The sequence below is a fragment of the Centropristis striata genome, chromosome 19, assembly GCF_030273125.1.
Source record: "Centropristis striata isolate RG_2023a ecotype Rhode Island chromosome 19, C.striata_1.0, whole genome shotgun sequence".
NCBI lineage: Eukaryota > Metazoa > Chordata > Actinopteri > Perciformes > Serranidae > Centropristis > Centropristis striata.
This window is the reverse complement of record NC_081535.1, coordinates 34063479-34083276: the sequence shown is the minus strand read 5'-3', so window position 1 is coordinate 34083276 and position 19798 is coordinate 34063479. Positions and strand designations below refer to the sequence as shown.

Here is a 19798-nt window from a genome sequence, read left to right as displayed (position 1 = left end):
CCAGCCTTCCGCTGTGATTGGGGGTTATTATAACAGCACCCTTATGATGTGATTTTAGCAATCAGCAAAAAAAAAATTCCTGCGAGCTCTGAATCAGCAGTCCACGGAGAGAGGAGAAATGATTTCCTCGCAGTCGTGCTGTCATGGCCCGCTGACGCCATCCAGCTACGTTCATTAATCACTCAAGGAAACACACACACACACACACACACACACACACACACACATGCACACACTGCAGGTACACACTCAGGGACATACTCACACTGTGCAGGATGAAATGGAGAAAGTGTTTTCTGCAGGACATTTATGCATTATAAGAAACTTTCTCTGAGCAGATCAAAATGAGGAATATTATCATGTAAGTTGGGAGGATAAGATCCAGTCTGTGCATGCAACATCACGTTTCCATGATATGTAGATGCGAGCGGTGTGTGCAGAGCCCTGCAGGCGTTCTGCGGCGCCCACAGATGGCTGCAGCGGGCAGCGGCTAATGCACATCGTGTGAATCAAACTACACGCCAACATCAGCAGATGCTGCATGGATGAGGTTTAGGTTGGGACAGAAATAAGGCAAGAGAACCAAAGATCCAAGAGTCTTTTCCTAAAAAAAATAGAAATGCGTTTGTTTTTTGGGCTGCTTACACTTCATTGAATGAAATTCCAGAACACTCTTAATCCTATAAAGCCTGAACCATGAAATAATTGCCAGAAAATTCAAGTTTTTTTAAAAAACTGAGTGCTTATTAACTTGCTGACGAATTTTAAAAAATAAATAAATTGCATATATGAATTCTAATTTGTATCATATTTGATACATCAGGTCTTTTTGTGCAATTTGTTGCTCACAGTTTGTTTTTCTTGAACTAACAAAAACATCAAACAACAACATTTTTAACTTTTCCTTTTTCCTCAAACATGCAAAATACATATTTTTTCCATATAACACGACATCATAGGCTACATCTGCTGATATGAAGTTTTTTAATGCAGCAATGACTGATCCACTCGTGGAACCTGCATATCATTTTTGCTACATCTGGTATTTTTGTGCAATTTGTTGCTCAGTTTGTTTATCTTCAACACATGTATACATCAGGTTTTTGATGATGTAGAGGTCTCAAAAATTACTGTATCTAATATGATACCCTTGGCTTTATAGGGTTAAAGGAGAGTTTCATTCTTGATAACGTTTTTCCTGATTTAATACACACTGTAAAAAAAAATCTGTTTAATTTACGGTAAAATACCGGCAGCTGTGGTTGCCAGAACTTCACCGTAAAAATTACAGTGAGTGGATTTTCTATTCCAAATTTAAATGGAAATATCAGCAAAAACTGTAATTTAGACTGAGTATTCCTGTTATTTTTAGGGTAATTGTGTCATTCATTCACACATCATGGTATTTCTCCATAAATTTTGCATGAAAATGTTAGATTTTACCTAAAACCTGTGTGTTTCTTCCAGTTTATGACAGAAAAAAGTAAAAGTTTTGCGCTATTCTTTGATTTACGGTAATTAAAAGTGTCTAATACGGTGATATACAATTTTTCATTTTATGCCCTATTTCTGATGTATTTGACAGAGTTTTACTGTTATTTCTACAAACCTTTTTTACAGTGCATTTGAAATCAAATACATTTCTTCAATACTAACTTGATTTTGTGATTCTGGCAACAACAACAAAAACAACTTGGAAATAGCTGAGTCAAATACAAAAAAAACACAAAAGATTGATATTGATCATAAGTGATTATGAGCACAGGAAACACTGCCTAAACATGATATAAGATGTAAGATGTAAAAAGAGACTCAACTACACTGTAGAAAATAATCTGTTTAATTTACGGTAAAATACCTGCAGCCTAGAACTTCACCGTAAAAATGACTGTGAGCGGGTTTCCTACTTTAAATTTAATGTAAAAATCAGCAAAAACTGTAATTTAGACTAAATATTCCCATTATGTTTAGGGTAAATGTGTCATTCATTCACACATCATGGTATTTCTCCATTAACTTTACATGAAAATGTTATATTTTTGCAGCAAAATGGTGTGTTTCCTACAGTTTATGGCAGTAAAAGTTAAAGTTTTGTGCTATTCTTTGATTCACGGTAATTAAAAGTGTCTACTACGCTACGCTGATATCCAATTTTTTATTTTACGCCCTATATTTCTCAAGCAATTTGACAGAGTTTTACTGTCATTTCTGCAAACATTTTTTACAGTGTAATGAAGAACACAGACCGATGGCCAATCATGGAACCAGAACGTTGGTGGAAAAGTAAACATCTGAAAACAACTTTACAGATCTATGAGGGTGAAAAACTAAATGACCAGCCAAGTTTCCTGCAGCACAAAGTCCCTACATCTTCTCTTGTCCACAGCCAAATAAATCATCAATGAACACAAAGACACATGCATTTGCCTTTTTTTATAGTAATATTATTATCAATATTTGCTAGTTTTTAAGAGAGGGTCTGACTGGATCCTTACTGGACTTGGAAACAACCATCTGGACGTCTCCCTTATAACTATCATGCAGTTTTGTGTCCAATCAAGGCGGTTTTTACGTCACACAAATTGCCATTTAAGTGGCACACAGCCGCCTAATATTTATATTTTTAGAGACTCTTAAATGTTGCACTTACTGGAGAGCACTTTGAATTTCGTTGTACATGTGACAATGACAAATAAAGACCTATTCTATTCTATTCTATTCAGCCGCCCAATCTCATGTGGATGCAACATAGGAGTGCTTTCAAAGAGCACAAATAAGAAAACGCTGATCATTCTGGTAAATCTATCAAAAATAAATGCAAATTGTTGTTTCTTTTTATTCGTTTACAGACAAAAAACAGGGAATTTGTTTGTATATATATATGCTTTCTGCATGAGACTGCAGTCATGATGTAATGCTTCAAAGATCTGCTGGAAAATAGGTGAAAAAATGACCTTTTTCCCTCATAACACTGACACGAGTGAGTAACTGTAATACAAGTGACACAAAGTGACGGAGCAGAGAGCAGAGGTCAGAGGTCACAGATGGAGCTGAGCTAAAAAAAATAACTCATTGGATGAACTCAATTCAATTGTGGGCAGAATTTCCATCCAACAAATATCTGTAGCCCAAACTCAAAACAAGTGCATCGATGCAATATAATATATTTGAGTTAATGTAGCTCACTTTTTTACATTTGGTCGAACTCAAATTAAAAACATGTATGTATTGTATTTAAATTGAGTTACCTCAACTCATTTATGTCGAGGAGAGCTAAAATAAAGAAATTGTGTTCGTTCAACCTAAAAACATAGAATTGGAAAACTGAAAGTCATTCTTTTTGGGTTGAAGGGAAGGACAGAGACACTTCTTAAACTTCTTTTGATTTGATTTTAATTGATATATTTTCATTAGACAAACAATAACAACATTAAACAAACATTAATGTGTCACATCTAAGAAGGGCTTGGATCATTTTTTTTTGAGTGTGAGCTAAAACACCAGTGTGACGTCTTTTTACAGCTGACGCAGACTTTGTAAGCAAACGTTGGTTTTCTTGGATGAAAAGCTTGATCACATGCAAAACAGGTAAAAAAATGAAAAAATGTCAAACTCTGGAAACATACAAAAAGGGTCCAGGGCTGATGAAGAAGCATTTAAAGCATTTAAAGCAGGGGTCTCAAAGTCGCGGCCCTCGTGACGATATTTTGTGGCCCCCACCTTGATATGAAAGTTTAATGTGAGTTTTATATGAATGGCACTTTACTGTGTTGTGTGTGGAAGGTCCCTTTATTATCTGCTGTATTGTTTTTACTGGAAAAAGTGGAAATGTTATGTGATGTAATTTTGTGTCTTTTTTTTGGTAGAAATTTTGTGTCTTTTTCTAATAATTTTGTGTCTTTTCTTAGTAATTTAGTGTATTTTTGCGGTCATTTTGTGTCTTTTTAAAGTAATTTAGTGTTTTTTCAGTCATTTTGTGTCTTTTTTGGGGTTATTTTGTGTCTTTTTAAAGTAATTTAGTGTTTTTTCAGTCATTTTGTGTCTTTTTTGGGGTCATTTTGTGTCTTTTTAAGTAATTTCGTTTTTTTCAGTCATTTTGTGTCTTTTTTTAAATAATTTTGTGTCTTTTCTTAGTAATTTAGTGTATTTTTGGGGTCATTTTGTGTCTTTTTAAAGTAATTTAGTGTTTTTTCAGTCATTTTGTGTCTTTTTTGGGGTCATTTTGTGTCTTTTTAAGTAATTTTGTTTTTTTCTGTCATTTTATGTCTTTTTTTTAATAATTTTGTGTCTTTTTTTTTTGGTCATTTTGATACTGCGGCCCCCAGGTAATTTGAGTTTGAGACCCCTGATTTAAAGCCTCCAGAGGCTGCTGGAGCAGCCGGCGGAGACGGTTCAGATTAAAGTAATGAACACACACGACATTATAGAGCAGCATCAGGAGACAAACACATAAAGTCACAGATTCACAAACGCTCTGCAGCAGAGGGAACCATCAAACCACACAACACTTAATTTGGGCTCTCCTCCTGATGTGCACACACACACACACACACACACACACACACAGCTGCTGATTGCTGGTGTATAATGGTGGCTGTGAGGGTTTACTGGTTTACTGCTGTGGGTCCCTGTGTGGAGGCCAGAACCCTGATTTGATGGAGAGTGTTTGTGTTTTTTGCAATGTTTGTCAATATTTCTGCAGTCTCATTTTCATCTTAACCAAAAAAATCAAATAAAATGTAGCTTTTGTCTTTGATGAAGATTTTACTAGGAAAAAAAACACCTTTTCTGCAGTATTTCCGATATAATCAAAGTTCAGCATTTTGGAAAACTACACTTGCTTGTTTTCTCTCTGACAGAAGATCATCGTCACGTCTTTATGCACTGTAAAAAATGTTTGTAGAAATGACAGTAAAACACTGTCAAATTGCACCAGAAATAGGTCGTAAAATTGAACATTGTACAAATAGCATAAAACTTTATATTCTACTGTCATAAACTGTAGAAAACACACAGTTGTGCTGTAAAAATAAACAAGTTTCATGTAAAATGAATGGAGGAATACCATGATGACACAATTATCCTGAAAGTAATGGGATTATTCAGTATAAATTACAGTTTTTTTGCTGATATTTACATTAACATACGCTCACTGTATTTCTTACGGTGAAGTTCTGGCAACCACAGCTGCCGGTATTTTACCGTAAATTAAACAGATTTTTTTTTTTACAGTGTGGTAAATACAAAGACAAAGTCAGTAGCTGGTTATGTTAGCGCCTAACTTACAACCTATAGTCGCCAGAATAAATGTTTGCATGGTACGTTTCTGCAAACGAATATATTTTTTAACCACAAATAAGATTCTCAATGTTTCTGCACCACTTCATTCTTTGACTAACTTACAATCTAGTCGCCAAAATAAATGTTTGCATGGTGCGTTTCTGCAAACGAATATATTTTTTAACCACAAATAAGATTCTCAATGTATCTGCACCCTTCCTTCGGAGGAAGCTGCGTTTCCATTAAGAACCCACATGTACTGCAACCATCTTTTTGTTGGAGTTGCATGTTTGAATGGCTTGATGGAGCTCCCTGCTCGACTCTTTCCAGGCTGCTGATTGGCTGACAGATTGCCTCTGTGTGCCCTGCATGGCCTTCATCATGACATGTGGTGCAGACCCAAGCAAGCCAAAACCTTCCTTTGTGTTCAGATGGTTTGCTGAGATAACAACCAATAATAAATGAGGCTGAATAGGTGGCTGCATTGTCATCTGCTGAGCTAAAGCAAACACTCACTTACTGACAAACATCTATTCAAGCTGCAGCCAGTCAGCCTGAGAGCTGCTCTGCAGGAAACACCTGCTTTATGTTTCCACAGGTTTGATGCAATCAAACTTCCCATTCAGCCTCAATGCAAAACTCGTCTGTCTGTCACTTTCCCATGCTCTTTGTTCCACTCACACCGTGCACGGTGCTGCAGCCAGCTGAGCTCAGCCACCAACAGGAAGGAGCATCAATCACCGCGGAGTCTTTTTGACGCAAGTCGCGTCCCGTAATTAGATTTTGGGGGCTGTCCTGCTGCCTGGAAATCAATCGTGCCTGCGCTGTACAGTGAGCTGACTGTCCGCACACACCGCAGCGAGCCCTGACTCCTGAGTAATGGATGGATCTGTGCTTCCTCTCCCTCTCTACCTCCCTCTCTCTCCCTCTCTCTCTCTCTTTCTGTCTCTCTGCGCAGCTCACTGCAGATCCACGCCGCTTGCATGTGCGCGCTGCGCGGACGGGAAAGCTCGGGGGTTGCCTCTGCTGTGTGCAACTCATGTTTCCTGCACGCTATAGGATGGAAACACCCCAACACCACCACCACCACCACCACCACTATACACGTTAAATGCAGAAAGTAAATGCAGGTTAAATTATGCGCATTTTAAATTTGCTGCATTTCATCATAAAAAAAACTTTGCCTTTTGGAATAAAACAGGTGCATGTGTTATAATAAAAAATGCATATTCTGCTCAAATATGTGGTGTGATTTCTTAAAGATGCTTATGCAGGACAACTCTCAGAAAGTTCCCCAACTTTTCCGTCAATTATGCGCACAGGGGCTTTATTATTAATGTTATTACCATCACAAAATATGATAAATCTGCAGCCAGCAGGTGCACACGACATCTCCTCTTCCCATGTTGCACATTAAATGATGCAAACAGGCGGATAAAGATACAATCAATGTGGATCACTGTGCAGCGGAGTGCGGAGGGAGATGAAGTTTGGCACATTTGGGGAGAAAAAAAAAAGAAAAAAGAGGAATACTCACAGCCTGCAGAGGGATTGATGCATGGTGAAGAGCTCGGTGCTTTCCTTGTTTCTCTCCTCTCTCTACTCAGCTACAGAGATAGAAAGCATCGCGCAGAGATTTTCTTGTTTCTTCTTCTTCGATGCAGCGGTTTTCTCTGCTGCAGTCCAAGGAAAGAAAGAGGCTGAAAGAGGAGAGGAGGGGAGGTGGGAAGCGTGAGTGCGATGGGGGGAGGAGGAGGAGAGGAGGAGGAGGAGGAGGAGGGATGGAATAGGCAGAAATCAATAGTAGGCCTGTATCCTACACACAATAGTGAGCATTTTCAGTATGATATAGTGGAGCGGTGGGTGAGTGTGAGGCTCATGATGCAGGAGGAGCTGCTGCAGTTTAAAGAGGAGCAGAGAGGATGAAAGAGGAGCAGTGAGGAGCTGAAATGTGACTCTCGGGAAGAAGTTTAGTGAGGGATGAAGAGACTGTTGCTGGATCTGCAACGTCAACTTAAAACCACCGGAGTACTACACCACCACAAATGTCATTTAATGAATAATAATGAATATTTTATGACTTCACATAGCCTCAAACAACATCTGACAAAGCATTTATGTCAACTGAGTTTAGATTGAGGCACCAGCGAGTCTTCTGAGGTCCACAGTGACAAGACAATACGATAAATTATGATAAAATACAAGAAAATGACAATGGACAGTTTTTAAAAATGAAAAGAAAATAACAAAAAGTAGGTATAATGTTGCAAAAAGAGAACAATGTCATCTTTAATTAGCTTTCAAATCATATTAAGGCTGGACTAAGTCTTCCACAGTGTACAGCAATCATGCAACAAGTTATACATGACATAATCCCTTTATCCATAGTTTTTAGTGCTTGAGTTTCTTTCCACCCAAGGTGATGTCATCCAACTGCCTTTGTTGTCTAAATCAGCTATTCTCAACCTTGGGGGCGAGACCCCAATTGGGGTCGCAAGATGATTTCTGGGGGTCGCCAAATCATTTTGTTAGTCAGCTCTGTCTCCACTGTGTTAAAGTGTTCATGTGTTAATGTGTTTTAGTCTTTTTGGTCATTTAATGTCTTTTTTTTGGTCATTTTGTGTTGTTTTTTTTGTCATTTTTCAAAATTTCAAGGCAACAAACTTCGATAAAATTTTAAGTTGGACAATTAAACTTAATATTTTAAGTTTTGTTTTTGAGTTTGCTCAACTCTGAATTCAGAATTTTGTCAACTGAACTGTAAGTTGTACTAACTTATAATTTTACATTGTAATGACTTCTGTAATAAAATCCTTACTTCTGCTAACTTCTGCAATGTGCTGAAATGTCAGCTAATGTTGCGACCACAATTTTGAGTTAGCATTGATACGCTAATGGCTACTCTTGTAGCTGTAACAAGCAGCGCCGCTAGCATCAGTTAGCCGCTAGCATCAGTTAGCCGCTAGCATCAGTTAGCCGCTAGCATCAGTTAGCCGCTAGCATCAGTTAGCCGCTAGCTTTCACTAATGACCGAATTTCCCAACAAAGAAATAAGAGTTATCAGAACTATTGTCCCTTGTTGTGAACCCCAACTTAAAGATATAAGTAACAACAACTCACCAACTTGTTTTTGAGCAGACAACTGGCTTCCTTTGTTGTGCTAACTTACATTATTGCCCTAAATGTCAATCATTTATATTTCCAAGTTTTACCAACTTAAATCACTGTTTTAGGCCAAAAAATACAAGTTGGCTTTTTTGCAGTATATGTATAATTGTGTATATATAATTGTGTGCTATTGTTAAAACACTCCTCTTTAATGCAAGCTGCGAAACGCTCATATGTGTCGTTATGGGTTTGACAAATGGCCTGTTCTGTTGTTTGTTAGATTCGTGAACAAATCGTTCTTTTTTAAGGAAGAATTTGTGATAATAAAAGTAGAACCAGCTCTCCCTGAACAGCCCCAGTCCCTGATAACTGACTCTAGGTGTTCAGTGACATGGTTTGACTTGAGAAAAAGATAAATAAAAGTAACACTGGATGAGGATTTGTTGCTTAATAACTCTTTTATATTCCGGTTTGACAGTGAGAAATTTTATTATTTATAGCTGTGCTTTTCCTACTGTGAAGTTTAAATATCTCCACTGTCTTATATAATATTCACCCTCAGAATCCTATTAAAACTATTTTGTTACGTTTTTCTAGCTGAACATAAATTTGATATTTTTTTATTTTTTACGATTATAATTCTTGCCTGCAGCTGTCCACATCAAATATTCCTCCATTTTCAAATAACTCCGGGAGAGAAAAATGTGCAATTCAGTCACATTTGAAGCTAATGAGTAACTCAGAGAGGCTGAAGATGAATGGAAGGAGCACAAAACCTGAATATTTGGCCTGAAAGAGAGAGAATCATGGATCTAACTGCATGTCTGCATGTCAAGTTAAGAGTTTTACTAAATTAAAATTACACTATGTAAATCTGTTACTAAATTGAATACACTTAGAGGTTTTGTGGCTACAACATTACTTGTCTGACCTGAATAAAATTTAATAAGAGTAGACTGGACATGAAGCCAAAATATCCTGGACACCAGCTATTCTCAACCTTGGGGTTGGGACCCCAATTGGGGTCGCGAGATGATTTCTGGGGGTCGCCAAATCATTTTGGAAGTCAGCTCTGTCTCCACTGTGTTAAAGTGTTCATGTGTTAATGTCTTTTTCGTAATTTCATGTCTTTTTTTGGGTCATTTTGTGTCTTTTTTTGGTCATTTTGTGTAATTTTTTTGGTCATTTTGTGTCTTTTTTTGGTCATTTTGTGTCTTTTTTTGGTCATTTTGTGTCTTTTTTTGGTCAATTTGTGTCTTTTCTTAGTCATTTTGTGTCTTTTTTTAGTCATTTTGGTCTTAGTCACTGTGTTAAAGTGTTCATGTGTTAATGTGTTTTCATCTTTTTGGGCATTTCATGTGGGGTTTTTTTGGTAATATCGTGTCTTTTTTTGGTAATTTTGTGTTTCTTTTGGTCATTTTGTGTCTCTTGGTCAATTTGTGTCTTTTTTGGGCATTTTGTTTCCTTTTTTGGTCATTTTGTGGTCAATTTGATTCTTTTTTTGGGTAATTTTGTAGCCTGGTATACCCAGACTGCCTTGCGCGCTCGATTTCATTTCGAACTGCAAAAGGGTCTGGAAACCAGGGAGGTTTCTTAGCCCTGTTTTAGGATCCAATCACAGAGCGGGGAGGGACGGCGAGACGATGACGCGTACTACTCGGCAGACGGAAGCTTGTAGTTTTGTAGTTTTCTTACGGATCCAACATGGCTGCTGCAGACGCGAAATTCTCTTTAGCTGTAGATGGTGTTTTAAATAGTTTAGAGCCAAAGTTGAAAGGCGAAAGGTCTCTGGGGGCTCCGCTGTCCCCCGGCTCGTAGCCAGATCACCGGCGTTACGGTAAAAAAAAAAATTAAAAGATGTCTATTAAATAAAATCAGGAGTTTTGCTGAATTGTCCAATATTATCATTCTAGTCTATAATTTATATAATAAATGATCAAATGAAGGAAAACGATGATAAAAGAGAAAGAGAGATCATTATTTGTATGCCCATGTCATCATTTCTGACATTAAGAACTTATGGAGCCAATGAGTGCCAGATGAGCACTTTTGTGTTTAGCATGTGTGTGTGTGTGTGTGTGTGTGTGTCTCTGTGTGTGTGTGTGTGTGTGTGTGTGTGTGTGTTTGCCTTTATTCATTTCAACCCTCAAATTAAACAACAGCTGCTGGATAGAAATGCAAATGTATCTGATTTTTATCAGAGAGAGAGAGGGGCCGTCCTCCCGGGCTTCCTTCCTCGCTGCTCCAGTTCTCTGTAATGGTTTTTATTTCTGAGAGCTCATTCACTGGTTCATAATGGCTCTTCTCTAGCCAGGCAGAATGGGATGATGGCTTTTTGGGGGATTGCTTACTCTCTCTGCCCAGACGGCCACATTCAACTATTTTAGCTGCAAACTTCGGCGCCGGCTGCCATCCTAGAGGAACATACACAAGAAACGCACACCCACCCACACACACACACACACATATATATATGTTTTATCACTAGCCTATATAGGCTGATCTACAAATAGTCCGTGATTTGCACACGTGTTTTGCTTTCCACAAATACAAATTTCTAATTAGGGCCTCGGGGCAATCGCACCGAGCACTACTGTTATACTGTGGATTTCTTCTTCTTCCTCTTCCAGACGCAATTTCGTCCCGCTACTAGTCCTACAACTTGAAGAGTTGCAGGACAAATTATATATCAAAACGTGCGGTTTGATCGGGATCGGTGTGCTATTACTTTTCTCTACAGAATACAAATTTTTTCGCGACGTAAGTCGCGAAAAACTGCCCAAAATTTTGCATTGAAATGAATGGGACGGCCGACAAAAAATGAGCGAAAAAGAACAATAATTGGAGATTTTTAAACGTCTACTTCTCCGGCATAATTTCACCTAGAGACTCCATTTAAACTTTAAACAGTAGACACAAGTCTTGTGTATCGGTGTATTAATCCACGTTTCGATAGGTCATATAGTTTTTTATCAATCCCTGTTCAATGACCATGATCATTTTTGGAGAAATTCTGAGATTATAATGGGTGTGTATTGCACGGAATGTTCGTGTCACAGTGTGTGACATCATCACCAGAGTGTAGAGGGAGAGAAAAAACTGCCAAAAAATAAATTTGAAAACTGCGCTCCAGGCCGCAAATTCCACTCTACAGAAATAATTTATACATAGAAACGTAGGAAAATTAGTCTTCTCCCTCACAATCCTCTGGTAAAGCTGTCAGAGTTATAGTTTGGGCTTAGGACGCACAGATGATCCACCAACACCACCAACAGCCTCATTGGCTCCTATATTAAAAACACAGGAAGATTTCTAAAAAAAGGAAGATGGAACAGTTTTTTTAGATCGCTCTAACAAAGCTATTTTTTTTATTTTTCTTTAAAAAAAACATAGGCGAGAGGCAAGAAATTCCACCTGTCAATGTTCTGGGACATTAACAGGTGTCAGTTAATTCTGTTGATTGCTTTGATCTTTGATGTGATTACAGTTACAGATACACACACACACATGCACGTAAGCACGCACACTCCTCACACATGCACACACACACGGTAACTTTATGTGATTTTAATTACACACACACACACACAGTAACTTTATATGATTTTAATTACACACACACACACACACACACAGTAACTTTATATGATTTTAATTACACACACACACACACACACACACACACACACACACACACACATTTTGAGGTTAAAGGGCATAGTTTGAAATCTCTGAAGAATCTCATCATAGAGTACACACACCGGCAGTAGCCCCCGTGGCCCTTTCAGAATTTCCCCAGAGGAAATTTTCTAGTTTGTAACTTGTATTTTGGTTATTACAAATAAGTGTGTATTTGTAAATAAATTGTGTATTTGTAAATACACAATTTTCCATTCGTAAAAACAAAAAAGCCATTTGTAAAACTGAAAATTGTGCTTGTGAAGTGTGACTCTGCATCTGTGGATCGCCAATCACACGCATCTCTTTCCTCAATGACGTATTTTTTTAATTTTGTTAGAAAAAAAGTTCCCTTTACACACAATGCACCTTCTGAAACCGTGGATTACCTGTAGCGCTGCACCCGTAGTAAGCAATGTCATACGTCTCTTCTGGTATTAGCTATTAGATTTTTGGCTTTTACGTGCATATATTTACATTTTGAACCATCTTTTATAATGCCTAACCAGGAACCTTTCAGCCTTAATCTTTAAGAAGTAGTTTTGCAGCTTAAACTGAATTAAAAAGCTGTCTTCTTTAAACCAAACCGAACTGAGAGTGAAATGTGCTGATAAAAACCTAACAACAAGCTAATGTCCCCATCAGGTTCAGCACTTAGCAGGCAAATCCATAAAAATCCATTAAAAGTCATTTGACCAACAATATCACAAAAACTCCAAGTACGACAACATCGACCTCAACCTGCTGACTCAAGTTTGACAGTGAATCAATAAAAACAGAGAAAATATTTAGTGAATCTTTCTTCATTTAAAACTTTTCAAACATGCTCTGGTGAAATCTTTATCTTTATCTACTGTTGGGAATTAAGGACGCCTCTTTTATGAATTAATGTATATGTATATATGTATATGTGTATATAATATATGTAAATAAAAGGGTGTTATGTGTGCTATGCCTCCCATAAAGATATCAGATATGTGAGGATGAACCTTAGCGACACTTGTTGGATCTCACGTTTCAAAAGTGTGGTAAGATGGCTCTCAGAATTATTAATTATTATCATAAATAATTATTAATTATAAGAAATGATATGATTTGATTTGCTCTAAGTCAAAGCTCGTTGGGGGCACCATCTGTAAAAACAGAAAAATTTAGCCAATTCACCTAAATCAGTCTCATAGAGTTACTAAACGATCAATTTGGAACACTGATTATTAATTATGAATATTATTATAATCAAATTACCATATTATTATTTAGTAGTGGTTGAAGGAATCGTGAGTTCTTGTCACAGAAGAGGCTAGCATATCGCTCACAGTGTACAACGTTAATAGACAGCATTTGTAATTTTTTTTTTTTAATTCTTCTTTTCGAACCGAAAAAATAAACAACAACATAAACTACAACAGCGTAGGCTAGATGCATATACATATACATACACATACTCACATAGGCACCATTAAAAAGATACATAAACATATAAACATTTACACACATACAGTATATAAAGCCCTATACATATACATGCATCTGCCCCGTTTAAGTAATAAGATATAATAAGACCCAATTAACTTAATATTCAATATGCATTTCCTTTTATCATTTTGGTCCGGAAAAAAAGGGAGTAGGCTGAAGTAAAAAATACTTATCTAGGCCTCTCCCCTGATACTCAACACTTCAAATAAAAGATTTTCTCTATATATATATAGCCACTTAATGTCAAATAAATATGAATTATTATTAGGGCCGGGACTCAATTTAAAAAAATAATCAAATTAATTAGAGGCTTTGTAATTAATTAATCGAAATTAATCGCATTTTAATCGCATATAAATATTTGACCTGAGAACAGTGAGAAGTAATTTTTTTTCACATGGATTTTTAGTATACCATTGAATAATGACTGAATACATAAGCTTAAGCAACAAAAATATTGTTTATTTTTGTTCAAGTCCAACAGACCAGTGACATTTTTGCCATTAAGTTTAGCAATTTGGAAATTTAGTACATTTCATAAATTCAGGTAGCCTAGACCAGCTATTCTCAACCTTGGGGTCGGGACCCCAATTGGGGTCTCGAGATGATTTCTGGGGGTCACCAAATCATTTTGGAAGTCAGCTCTGTCTCCACTGTGTTAAAGTGTTCATGTGTTTTAGTCTTTTTATTTATTTTTTTGATCATTTTTTGGTCATTTTTTTTCTTTTTTGGTCATTTTTTTTCTTTTTTGTCATTTTGTGTCTCTTTTTTTGGTCATTTTGAGTCTTTTTTGGTAATTTAGTGTCTTCTTGGTCATTTTGTGTCTTTTCTGATCATTTTGTGTATTTTTTGGTCATTTTGTGGTCATTTTGAGTCTTTTTTGGTCATTTTGTTTCCTTTTTTTGGTCATTTTGTTTCTTTTTTGGGTGATCTGAACTGTGCGTGTGAGATTGTGTTCAGTGAGCGGGGGTCACGGACAACATGCATGTTAAATTGGGGGTCGCGACTCAAAAAGGTTGAGAACTACTGGCCTAGAGGTAGGTAGACCTCCTGTAAACTAGAATACTTTGGTTTAAGGGTCATAGCTTGCACACAACTATGTATTGCACCCTGAAAAAAATTAATGTATTATAGGCTGGACATAAAGTGGCTGTAGTTTTTCGTTTGTTTTGTTGTGGCACAGTTCCTTTAATTGATGATCTTTGCAGAGTGCGCTGTCTTGTGAATCGTAGAAGATCTTCCTGCCTGTTGCCCAACATGCTCCGGCTGAACCGAGAACCGAGCTTTTAAGTAAATAAAGTTGCCAAGAGAGAAGACTTTGAGTCATCATTGCAAGGGTTTTTAGTAACTAAATGTCCCATCATCCACGGGGCCAACCAAAGGTCTCATCAGCTTCTTCCTTCATAGTTAGTTGGTGCTCCAGTGTAATCAGTCCGCCTGAAACTCCATCCAGTGAGAAACGTTCCACCGTGCAAAAATAAGTGCGATTAAAATTTGTCTTTTTTTTTAACGCGTTAATTTTTGTGTAATTAATTAATCTTAATTAACACGTTAAAGTCCCGGCCCTAATTATTATTATTATTATTTATTTATTTACTTTCTTATCAGTCAACCATAGTATATCAAACAAATTAGATCTGAGAATTTATATTACTCCCGCAAAGAAAACAAACAAACAACAACAAAACAAAACACTGAAGGCAGTTACAAGAACGTCCTCATCCAGTTTGCAACCTATACTTTTTTAGCATATCATTTTTCATAACCTAAAGTCTTTGTAATCTAAGTCCTGTATAACTGTATTAAATCCCCTCATTTACTTATTTTAAATAAAGAGAAAAGAAATACATGACAAATTGTGTCTGGATAACACAAGTATTCAAACAAACACTTTAATGTGGAATATGACTATAAACAGCCACTTTATAGAGACACTCATACATGCTCATAACTGTTCTTTCATCCTCTTCACTACTTGTGAATGAACTTGACATTTCTGCAATCTTCTCCCAACCTCTCAATGTTACAGCCTGCAGGCAGTGTGTTTAGATGATATACTGCAAAAGTGTTTTGAGCAATTTAGTTGGATGTGTGATATGGAGTTTAATTGATTTCTAATTATATGCGCTGGTGGGCGCATAATTTCATGGGTAAAAAAACAAAGGGGGTTGTTAGCAAGGTCTGCTCTGGAATGCATCAGGACGCTCGGCTTTGTTTTCCCTGTAATTACACACTCCACTCATCCTCCCGCTCATACCTGCACACACGCACACCTTTGGAAAAAAAAAATGCATTTTGAGAGGTGGTAATTACTTGTTTCTGCTATAACATGCAAACCACTCAGTTAATACTTTGGACAAGACTGACTGATTCATATAAAGTAATGGACAAACATTCTTTCTCATCACTTGTCAAATTCCGATTTTTAGCTATTTTAAACCTCTATGGTACGCATTATGATGCCAGTTAGGAAAAAAATGTTTGGAGTGTTTTTGTCTTAAAATAGAATAAATAAACATAAACTGAAGAAATTTTATAATTATTTTTTTTGTGGAAGTTTCTGGGGTTTGTTGCCCGTAGGCAACATTGTACCATTACGGTGCACAAGTGAAAAAGAAAGTTTTTAAAATGAATTTGAACATCATTTATTTAATAAAGATGTGTAAAAGATTCAGTAGCTTCAACAGGGTACAATACATAAACATTTTAAATCTAAAAACATTATAAAAGGAACTTTTTTAAACGGTTTCTTGTCTGAATGTTGCCTGTAGGAAACATTGAACCAACGACCCATTGAAATGAATGCCTTGAACAGTCTAAGTGTATGAAACTATCAGAAATGAAGGTTTATTCACTTATTAGTAGGAATATTTTTTCCAGATGGAAAAGGGCCAGAAAATTGCGTTTTAAGTCATTTTGGCGCAAAATGGCAAAGCTGTTTCCTTTGGAAAAGTCTGCAAAGAAGTGTTTCAATATGGCCGCCTGGAGGTCATGTGACAAATTAAAGCATTGCTAGTGGTTCCCCATACTCTTCCCTCTTTTTTAAAGTACTGCATCACTCAAAAAGATGCATTGTAGAAATTTGACAGGCCAAAAATGGGGATGTTGCCTGAGGGAAACACCGTACCATAGAGCAGCTGTTCTCAACCTTGGGGTCGGGACCCCAATTGGGGTCGCGAGATGATTTCTGGGGGTCGCCAAATCATTTTGGAAGTCAGCTCTGTCTCCACTGTGTTAAAGTGTTCATGTGTTAATGTGTTTTAGTCTTTTTGGTCATTTCATGTCTTTTTTTGGTCACTTTGTATGTGTTTTTTTTGTCATTTTGTGACTTTTTTTGGTCATTTTGTGTCTTTTTTTTTTGGTAATTTTGTGTCTTTTTTGACCATTTTGTGGCCAATTTGTGTCTTTTTTGGTAATTTTGTGTCTTTTTTTTTGTCATTTTGTCTTTTTTTTGGTCATTTTGTTTCTTTTTTTGGTCATTTTGTGTCTTTTTTGGTCATTTTGTGTCTTTTTTGGTCATTTTGTGTCTTTTTTGGTAACTTTGTTTCCTTTTTTTGGTCATTTTGTTTCTTTTTTGGGTGATCTGAACTGTGCGTGTGAGATTGTGTTCAGTGAGCGGGGGTCACGGACAACATGCATGTTAAATTGGGGGTCGCGACTCAAAAAGGTTGAGAACTACTGCCATAGAGGGTTAAATTTGTAGCCAATTCACCTATCGTTTATCGTTTGTCATCTAAAATCAGAGACTGATTTTGCAATTATGCTATCAACAATGAACTCAATTCAACCGTCACACACACAGAGAGGAGAGTTTATTCAGCCTGAAGCTCTGCAGCGGACTCTCTCATCTCTCTTCTTCTTGTTTCCTCTCATGGAGCCACATGGAGGAGCTGGTGAGGGTTTGAGCTCCTGTTGAGTGTGAAGTAACAAGACGAATGGCCTCCAGAAGAGCCGAGCTGTAAAGGTTAATTACATTTCTTAACACACAGGGTGAGAGGAAGAGGAGACCACAGGAGGATGATCAGCTCAGAGAGGTGGAAATATTTAAAAACATAATTATTTCTCATGTTGCTGGACACCACCAGGATTTATCCAGGGTGTGAGAAGTCATTTGCAGCCTCTTGCTAATAAAAGAAGTCCTTGGTGGCTCCAAATGTTTAAGTCACTGTGATCTTTATAAGAATAATCTCAGCAGACTTCTGTGCAACACCTTCACATGATGTTGCATATAATGAATGTTTTTTTTAAGCTGCACTTAACCCTCTATGGCAGTAGTTCTCAACCTTTTTGAGTCGCGACCCCCAATTTAACATGCATGTTGTCCGCGACCCCCACTCACTGAACACAATCTCACACGCACAGTTCAGATCACCCAAAAAGAAACAAAATGACCTAAAAAAGAAAACAAAATGACCAAAAAAGACACAAAATGACTAAAAAAAGACACAACATTACCAAAAAAAGACACAAAATGACAAAAAAAAGACACAAAATTACCAAAAAAAGACACAAAATTACCAAAAAAAGAAACAAAATGACCAAAAAAGTCACAAATTGACCACAAAATGATCAAAAAAAGACACGAAATGACCAAAAACACACAAAATGACCACAAAATGATCAAAAAACACACAAAATGACCAAAAAACACACAAAATGACCCCAAAAAAAGATATTAAGTGACTAAAAAGACTAAAACACATTAACACATGAACACTTTAACACAGTGGAGACAGAGCTGACTTCCAAAATGATTTGGTGACCCCCAGAAATCATCTCGCGACCCCAATTGGGGTCCCGACCCCAAGGTTGAGAATAGCTGGTCTATGGTACAGTGTTGCCCTCAGGCAACATACCCATTTTTGGCCTGTCAAATTTCTACAATGCATGTTTTTGAGTGATGCAATATTTATAATAAAGAATAATAAAGAGGGATGAGTATAGGGAACCAATAGAAATGCTTTAATTTGTCACATGATCTCCAGGAGGCCATATTGAAACCCTATTTTGCAGACTTTTCCAAAGTAAACAGCTTTGCCATTTTACGCCACAAAAGAATAACTTAAAACGTCATTTCCTGGCCCTTTTCCATCTGGTAAAAAAAAATATTCCTACTGATGGGTGAGTAAACCTTCATTTTTGATACTTTCGTACACTTGTGTGACTGTTCAAGACAATTATTTCAGTGGGTCGTTGGTTCAATGGTACAATGTTACAATCAAGAAACCAGTTTAAAAAGTTCCTTTATAACGTTTTTAACTTTACCCTGTTGAAGCTACTGAACCTTTAACACATGTTTATTAAATAAATGATGTTCAAATTAATTTAAAAAAATGTCTTTTTCACTTGTGCACCAATATGCTACAGCATTGCCTTTGGGCAACAAACCCCAAAAACTTTAAATAAATATAATCTGAAGACATTTTATAATCCTTTTTTTTTTTTTAGTTTATTTTAACCCTATAAAGCCTGAACCGTGAAATAATTGCCCGAAAATTCTAAATTTTTGTTGAACCGGCTAGCATTTTTTTTAATTCAACATCAATTTTCATATATGAATTTAATTTGGATCATATCTGATACATCAGGTCTTTTTGTGCAATTTGTTGCTCACAATTTGCTTTTCTTGAACTCACATAATCACATAAAACCTAATATTTTTAACCAAATAAAACTTTGACTTTCCTTTTAACATTTTCCTCAAACATACAAAATATTTTTTTCCATATAAAACAACATCATACATCTGCTGATATGAAGTTTTCACGCAGCAATGACTGATCCACCAGTGGAACCAGCAAATCATTTTTGTTACATCTGGTATTTTTGTGAAATTTGTAGCTCAGTTTTTTTAATCATCAATTCATGTATTCATCAGGTTTTTCAGGAAAAAAATATCACACTGATGATGTAGAGGTCTCAAAAACTTATGTAGCAAATATGATACACTTGGCATCATGATGCGTAGCATAGAGGGTTAACATAATAAAGGACACATAATAAATCCAATCAATGAGCGAGTGGAAAGGCTGTTTTTGACGTCTGTTCATTGTTTCCGACCTGGAAAGTTCCCTGACAACAGCCTGGTTTGAGCCGCCCTGTGCTCCTCTGTGTCACGTCTCAAACCCCACAGAGAGCACATACTTTTGTCTACAAACCTGCAAATGCCAAAGTGTCAAGTCATGGAGCTCCTTGGAGAGAAAAAATGACGCAAATAGCTATTTAGAGGTACTGGAGTTTGAGATTTTTGCTCTTT

General features: G+C 36.8%; 1 protein-coding gene across 1 annotated transcript in view; it reads right to left on the bottom strand.

The window, feature by feature from the left end:
* The window catches only part of LOC131992505 (synaptic vesicle glycoprotein 2C-like), a 69726-nt gene extending 62744 nt beyond the window's left edge, over positions 1–6982 (bottom strand). Inside the window, exon 1 of the mRNA XM_059358109.1 lies at positions 6818–6982. The gene's annotated coding sequence lies outside the window, so the exon portion shown is untranslated. The remainder of the gene's footprint in view (positions 1–6817) is intronic.
* Positions 6983–19798: the final 12816 nt, after the last annotated feature.